Source organism: Hemitrygon akajei, chromosome 1 (assembly GCF_048418815.1).
Source record: "Hemitrygon akajei chromosome 1, sHemAka1.3, whole genome shotgun sequence".
Taxonomy (NCBI): Eukaryota; Metazoa; Chordata; class Chondrichthyes; order Myliobatiformes; family Dasyatidae; genus Hemitrygon; species Hemitrygon akajei.
In genome coordinates this window covers 167,513,834-167,522,747 of record NC_133124.1, presented here as the reverse complement: position 1 = coordinate 167,522,747, position 8,914 = coordinate 167,513,834, and positions in this window count along the sequence as shown.

The following is an 8,914-nucleotide window of genomic DNA, read 5'->3' as shown; positions in this document are numbered from 1 at the left end:
AAGCAGTATGATAGAGCTGGGGATAACCCAGCAGGTTTACGAGTAGTGAGAGGTATAACATGAATGCAAGAAAGGGCAGACCAATAACTGGGTACAAATACAGACAGAGCAAAGAGTTAAATTGTACCACAAAGGCAAACTTCAAAGAGCGAAGAATGCAGGACTGAAGGTACTGTATTTCAGTGCGTGTAGCATTCAAAATAAGCTGGAAGAACTTGTGGCACAATTAGAGATTGGACAGTATGACACTGTGTGCATCACTGAGTCGTGGGCTGAAAGAAGGCCGTACTTAACATCAAAGTAACTATATTATATTAAAAGGACAGGCAGTGGTGTGGCTCTGTTGGTAAGAGATGGAGTTACATCTTTAGAAAGAGGTGACATAGAGTCAGAGAATACTGAATCCTTTGTGGGGGGAGTTAAGAAACTGAAAGGATTAAAAAAATTATAATAATCATACTTGGGCCTCCAAATGGTAACGAAGATGTGGGATAGAGATTGCAAAGGGAGCTAGAAAAGGCATGTAATAAGGGTAATGTCACAATTATAATGGAGGACCTCAATATGCAAGGAGACTGGAAAAATCATGTTGTCAGATCGCAAGAGAGGGAATTCGTTGAATGTCTATGAGATGGCTTTTTATAGCAGCTTGTACTTGAGCCTACTTGGGAAAAGGTTATCTTAGATTGGATGTTGTGTAATCACCCACATCTTATCAGGGAGATTAATGTAAATGATCCTTAGGAAGCAGTGATCATATGACTGAATTCATACTGCAGTTTGAGAGGGAGAAGCATAAGTCACAGGTGACAGTATGTCAATAGAATAAAGGGAATTACAGAGGCATGTGAGAGGATCTGTCCAGGTGGATTGGAGGAGGATACTGGCAAGGATGATGGCAAAGCAGAGATGGCTCAAGTTTCTGGGAATAGCTCACAAGGTGTTGAATAACATGTCCCACAGAAGAAGTAGTTCTCAGATAGCAGGGATAGGCAACAGTGGCTGACAAGGGAAGTTAGGGACTGCATAAAAGCCAAGGAAAGGGCATATAAGGTAGTAAAAGTGAATGGGAAAATGGATGAGTAGAAAGCTTTAAAATCTAACAAAAGGTAAATAAAAAAGCTATAAGAAGGGCAAAATGAAATATGAGGGCAAACTAGCTAGTAATATAAAGTAGGATGCTGGAAGATTTTCAATTATATGAAGATCAAAAAGGAGTGAGAGTTGATTTTGGAGCACTGGAAAATGATGCTGCTGAGATAGTGATGGGGGCAAAGAAATGGCAGATGAACTTAATGGATATTTTGCATCTGTCTTCACTGTAGAAGGCACTAGCAGTGTGCCAGAGGTCTGTGAGTGTCTGGGAGCCTGAGAAGGTGCCATTGCTATTACAAACAAAAAAGTGCAAGGCAAGCTCAATGGTCCTGAGGTGGATAAGTCTCCTGGACCAGATGGACTACATCCCAGAGTCCTGAGAGAGGTTGCTGAAGACATAATGGATGCATTCAAAACATATAGAAACATAGAAAACTTACAGCACAATACAGGCCCTTCGGCCCACAAAGTTGTGCTAACGATGTCCCTACCTTAGAAATGACTAGGCTTACCTATAGCCCTCTATTTTACTAAGCTCCATGTACCTATCTAAAAGTCTCTTAAAAGACCCTATTGTTCCACCTCCACCACCGTTGCCGGCAGCCCATTCCACGCACTCACCATTTTCTCATAAAAATCCTACCCCTGACATCTCCTCTGTACCTACTCCCCAGCACCAAAAAGCTGTGTCCTCTTCAGGCAATCATTTCAGCCCTGGGAAAAAGCCACTGACTATCCACACAATCAATTCCTCTCATCATCTTAGACACCTCTATTGTTCATAATCTTTCAAGAATCACTTGATTCTGGCATGGTCCTAGAGTACAGTTTGCAAATGGTACTCCACTCTTTAAGAAGGGAAGAAAACAAAAGAAAAGAAATTTTAAGCCAGTTAGCCTAACCTCGAAAGTTGGGAAAGTGTTTGAGTTTATTATTAAGGATGAGGTTTTTTGGGTACTTGGAGACTAATGATAAAATAAGTCAAAGTCAGCATGGTTTTTTAAGGGGAAATCTTGCCTGGCAAATCTGTTTGAGTTCTTTGAGGGATTAACAAGCAGGCTGGATAAAGGAGAGGTAGTTTATGTCATTTGCTTGGATTTTTAGAAGGCGTTTGGTAATGTGCCATATGTGAGACTGCTTGCATGAATATGACATGCATCTTTCCTATAGCATTACAGGAAAAATGTAGGCATGAATAGAGGAATGGCAGACCGGCTGGACGCAGGGAGTAAGAATAAAAGGGGCTTTTTCCGGTTGGCTGTCGGTGACTTGTGTTGTTTCTCAGTGGTCAGTATTTGGAATGTTACTTTTCACATTGTTTGTAAGTGATTTGGATAATGCAATTGATGGCTTTGTGGCAAATATTGCAGATGGTACAAAGATAGGTGGAGGGGTAGGTAGTGCTGAGGAAGTGATGCAATTGCAGCAGAACTTAGACAAATTAGAAGAATGGGCAAAAATGTGGTAGATGGAATACAGTGGTGGGAAATGAATGATTATGCATTTTGGTAGATTGATGTCTTTTGAACAATTAGTCGATTAATATTCTCTCTCATATTCACACTTTTTACAATATCTTCAAGTTAGACATTTTTCACAAAAATATTTAAGTAATTTTCCTTACATATTGGAGGCTGACTTGTTAGATTCTGTTATGAATGTAAACCCTTCGATGAAAGGTTCTATTGGAAGAATTTATAATTTATTATTACAATGGGATAAGCGTCCTTTATTTAAGACTAAACAGGATTGGGAGAAGGAACTCAATTTGACTTTTATATGGGAGGATTGAACGCGGATTCTGAAGCTGGTTAACTCTTCTTTGATCTGTGCTAGTCATTCACTATTTCAATTTAAAATTGTACATCATTACCATTTGATGAAGGAGAGACCTTCTAAAATATTTTCCAATGTTGACAAGTATTGTGATAGATGTAAAACTGAGATAGCTACACTGACACATATGTTCTGGTCATGTTCTATACTAAAACAGTTTTGGAAGACAGTCTTCTTGACAATTTCTAAAGCACTCAGAATCAACTTACAACCTAATAAGTCGACTGTGCATTTTGGAATAAATCCTCAAAATATTCATGGTATTTCTGTGTCTGACCAACATGTTATTGCGTTTGTTAAATTGATAGCTAGGAGGGCCATCTTGTTGAAATGGAAGGATATATCAGCTCCTACTTTGTCACAATGGTTCTCTCAAGTGATGTTGTGTCTCAGCTTGGAGAAAATTGCAAGTCGATCCTTTGAACCTTTATTTGATTTTGAGAAGAGTTGGGGCTCATTTGCTCGTTATTATCATTTCAGTTAACTGATAGATTTCCTCCACGATCTAAGTGTAAATTTTTTTTGATATATCTTTCTTTCTTGTTGGTGGTTTGATGTTTATTTTTAGAAGCTTTTTGTATGACACATGGCTCCGGGGTTGTACCTCCAATGGGTTTCTTCTTTTTTCTCACTTTTCTTGCTTAGTAGGGATTTGTTAATTCACAAAAATTTTCAATCTTTAAGATAATTTCTTTTGTTTTGAGGCTTTGTAAGTGTTGTTACTTTGACGTACCTGCATTATTTTTGAATAATAATAATAAAAAGATTTGAAAAGAAAGGAATAGGTCAGTCATTGTACGTATAACACCAGGGTATAGTACCAGTGTGGGTGGGGCTGTCACTGTATTACATCAGGGAACAGTATCAGTGGGGATGGGTCAGTTACTGCAAATCACCAGGGTAAAAGACCAATGCGGACAAGTCTGTCACTGTATAGCACCAGAGTACATTACCACTGAGTATGGATTTTTCACTATAACAGCAGACTACAGTATTGGTGGGAGCTGGTCTGTCACCTTATAACAGCATTGAACGGTAACAGTGGGGAGAGGTCTGTTACAATATAACACTTTTGAATGGTGCTGGTGCAGACAGTTCTGTCATTGTATAACACCAACATACAGTTCCAGTGGGGGCGTGTATGTCACAGTCTAACACCAGGATACAATACATGTGGGGGCAGGCCTATCACTCTGTGGTACTGTATCAAAGTGGATGTGTTGTCCACAGTGTAAAACTAAGGAAGAGTACTGTGGGGACAGGTGTGTCACTGTATAACAGCAGTGTACAGTACTCCTGTGGATGAATCTGTGACATTTTAACATCAATGTAGAGGACTGTCACAGCATAACAATGGGATACAGTACTGGAGAGAATGTGTTTGTCACTGTAGAACGCTGTGGTGTTGTATTCGCGGGATTGTGTCTGTCACTGTAGAATAGTGAGGTACAGTACCGGTGAGGACACTGTCCAACACTAGGGTACAGTACCAGAGGGCTTGAGTCTATCACTGTATAACAACGTTATATGTCCCAGGATATCCATGAGTTTGTATCTGCCTGTCCCACCTGCGCTTGGAACAAGACATCATGCCAGCATCCTGCGGGTCTGTTATGTCCATTGCCTGTACACCCCACCCCCCCACCCCGGTCCCACCTCTCAGTAGGTTACATCACTGGCCTGCCCCATCTGAAGGAAACAGCACCATTTTGGTCGTTGTGAATAGATTTTCCAAAGCTGCCCACTTCATTGCCCTCCCCAAGCTCCCAACAGCTTGAGAGACTGCCACACTCACGGCTCAACATGTGCTCAGGCCCTGTGGCTTTCCTCAAGACATAGTGTCTGATCGTGGACCACAGTTCACCTCCCGCTTTTGGAAAGCTTTCTGCTCTTTTGTAGGAGCCACGGCCAGCCACTTGTCTGGCTTCCACCTCCAATCTAATGGCCAGACAGAGAGAGTGAGCCAGGAGTTGGAGACAACCCTGCACTGCCTTGCCTCTTCCAAACCCATGTCCTGGAGCTGCCAATAGGTTTGGGCAGAGATCACCCAAAATAACCTCCAGTCGTCCTCCACCGGTATGTCTCCCTTTGAATGCCAGAAGGGATTCCAGCTCCTGCTCTTCCCTGATCAGGAGATCGACGCAGGATTTACTGCTGCTGAACAGCTGGTCCAGTGCTACAAGTGCACCTGGAGACGAGCCAGGGCTTCTCTGATGCGCGCCCAGAAACAACGTTCCTGGCAAGCTCATCAGCTCTGTCGACAGGTAAGGCCATTCAAGCCAGGACACGAGGTCTGGTTGGCATCAAGGAATCTTCCCCTGAAAGTCAAGAGCCAGAAATTGGCACTGCGCTACATGGGACCATTTGTAGTGGAAAAGGCTGGCAACAAGGTGTCCTATAGCAACAAGGTGTCCTATAGATTACATCTACCAGCATCACTGAAGATCCACCCTGTGTTCCATGTTTCCCAGCTCAAGCCGGTTACTACTTCTCCCCTGGCCCCAGTCACCCAACTCCCCCTCCTCCCTGCCTGGTAGATGATTTGTCTATACAGTGCGGTGCCTCCTGGCATCTCACCGGGTATGTGGTAGGGTCCAGTACCTTGTGGAATGGGAAAGGTATGGCTCAGAAGAATGTACTTCAAACCCAGTGGAGGACATCTTGGACAAGTCACTGATCCAAGACTTCCAGCGGACACAGGTCTACTGCGCTTCAGGGGCTGCGCCTAGAGACATAACCATGGATTTGGCAGCAGGGTAGATATGGCAATTGTGCTTGTGAATATCAATGCGTCCACTAATTATTACTTAATGGTGACAGTATTTAATGCCATAAGTGTCATCATATTGATGGACGAGACTAGAATACAGCACAGCAATGCTTTGCTGCCCGTCTGCTTTCGGCCATGCCTGAGGAATTGGACGGTCGAGTCAACGGACTCTGAAGACTAGTGGTAATTGTTTTATATTTAGTTGTACTTTTCAGCCCCAGGATAGGTTACATTTTCCATTTAAGAGTTTTAATTAACGGCTCTGTTTGGCCTAGCATTTATTGTTTTCTTTTTCCTTCAACACCATTCGCATTAAAGTCTGTGAACTATTGACCAGTGTCAGTGTCTCTCACTTCACACTTAGGCCATATCTGAACCTGGTGACAGTGGGGACATGTCTATAACAGTATAATACCATGATACAGTATTGGTGAGGCAGGTCTTTCGCTGTATAACACCGGGGTATATTACTCATGGGGATGGGTCTATCACTGTATAGCACAGGGTTAAAGTGATGGTGTGGATGGGTCTGTCTCTGTCTAACACCAGGGTATGGTAGCAGTGGGGGCAGGTTTATTAGTGTATTGCACTTGGTGCAGTGCCAGTGGGGATGATTCTGTCATCGTATAACAGTGTGGTAGGGACAGGTCTGTCAGAGTATTACACAGGGGTGCGGTGCCAGTAGAGTTGTGTCTTGCATGATATAACTTTGTGGTACAGTACCAGTGGAGATGAGTCTGTTGCCGTAAAGCACCGGGGTACAGTACTGGATCTGTCATTGAAATCATATGATTGCATATGATAAAATGGGACAAAGTCAGCATGGTTTCCTTACAGGAAAATATTGCCTGACAAATCTGTTAGAGTTCTTTGAGGAAATAACAAGCAGGCTAGACAAAGGTGAATTGGTGGATATTTGCACTTGGATTTTTAAGAAACCGTTGACAAACCATGAGACTGCTTAGCAGGATAACAGCCCATGGTATTACAGGAAAAATACCAGCAAGGATAGCTTTGGCTGATTTGGTCTGAAAGATGGTGCCCATGTATATCGGCGACTCTACCGGGCTGCTTGAAATGTACCAGTTTCCCTCTTACGTAAACTCATTTTGAACTACTTTCTCTGCGAGCCGCAGCATGTAAATACCCCCTTAACAACTAACTATGAAATTACATCAATGATCTTCAGCTTTCACGGTTAAATGCTGCGCAGTAAAGTGTCAACACCAAGGCCAAAGGCCGAAAATGCGGAGGGATGCGGCCTCCTCTGCCTACCATCTTATTAGCTAATGTAGAGTCACTTGAAAATAAGACTGACGCTCTCAGGGCAAGGCTGCTGTATCAGAGGCAGATCTGAATTGTTTGTTGCATTGAGGCTTGGTTAACAGCGAACACGCAGCATGCAGCGATACGACCAGAAGCTTTTACGATTTTCAGAATGGATAGAACCTCGAATTCTGATAAGGAACCAGGTGGCGGCGTGTGTTTTTTTCCCCAGTGAATTCTCGTTGGTGTATTGATGTTGGGGTTAGTACATCATGGATAAATCCCAGTATGGATGGGAAGCATGCAAGCTGTGGATCAGACACGCACCCGGGACCACTTGCTTCGAAGTCCGGTGCGAATGCCTCTATACCTCTGGCCGGATATCAGCGAATAGAGAGTTCATTTTCTACAGGCGGGTGTGTGTTTTGCTGGCTTCCCGTCTTTTGTCTACTATTCGGAACAGTGAAAGTGGTGAGCAGGGAAACCTCCTTGTCATACCGAAAAACCTATTATATGGTTACATTCCCTCTATATTGTTCCTGGCTACGAAGCTCTGTGCTTTGAAAAGGAGGAAGTGGAATGGAACTGGCAGCGAAAGAGTCATTGGGGAGTGGGTGCTTCATTCAAGGGAGGATGGAAGAGCGGGGCGGGAGAGTAAGTGCTTTAGGAGCAGCTATGAGCAGGAATATCTGCACTGTGGGTTATGCAGTGCAGTAGGAATCGCAATAATTTAAGTATCTCCAGAGAAGATTTCAGCTGCCTGCATTCCTCACTCTCCCAGAGAGCAGGAGTGAAGCATACTCTATTCTGTAGGTGCTCACTCCTCATCTCCCAGTCCTTCCTTCTCACCAACTCTTCCTCCTCACGACACAACAGCCCTCACCCCCTCTCCCTCCTCACATTCCCTCTCACAGCGCGGTGCTCCCTCCTCACTACACCACTGCCCTCACTGTCCCCACACCAATACTCCATCCTCATAGACCCTTCATAATCAATATATATACTGTATAGGAAAGGGGGACTATGAGAAGAATGAGGGCAGCAGAAAAGGCGATGAGAGGAAAACGGAGAAAGTGAGAGGGGAGGGGAGAGAGAGAAACGGAGCAGAGAGAGAGGGAGAATGGCAGTAAGAGAGAGACTGCAAATGCAAGTGTGGGAGATGCTCTCTTTATCTCCATCTCCTTGACTACTCCCACTCTCACACTCCTACTCTCGCACGCTCCCCCCCCCCCCCACTTACTCTCTCCATCACTATCTCCCCCTTGCCACATCTCTCTTGCATCTTATCCTTTATGTGGAGTGGGATATCAGCACTGTTCCATTTATGTTTGGCCGCTGTGGATACGTGCAGTAACTGAAATGTTCCTGTGCACATAGCTTTTGTTGCCGCGCAGCATACCAGAAATATAGCAACTGCCTGAGCAACATTGTGTGACGCAAAGGAGAGACGTGATATTAAACGAGGCATGTAAAAGAAGTGTCAATTATGCGGGATATAAAAATGAACAGCGTTCAGCAGGTCGTTGGTTAAAAGGGGAAAGTTAGATGAATTGGCTATTATATGGAATGTGATGATGTATCATTGAAACCACTAAATGAATTAAGATGGTTTGTCAAGTCATTTTGCTGTTAATATGTCATGAGGAATTACAAAGCTTTGCTGCAGTATAGAGCAAAGGGAAAAAAGAAAGTTAATGAATGTAATGATTCAATCAGCAACTACTGCGAGGAAATCTACAGATGCTGGAAATTCAAACAACACACACGAAATGCTGGTGGAAAACAGCATCTAATGCTGCCTGGCCTGCTGTGTTCCACTAGTATTTTCTGTGTGTTGTTTCTTAATTGTAATACTCTTTGATGTGAACCTTTTCAAGTTATTGTACCTGTATACCCCAGACCTTCCCCTTTTCCATTTTCTTACATAGAATCTCTCTGCGGTCCGCC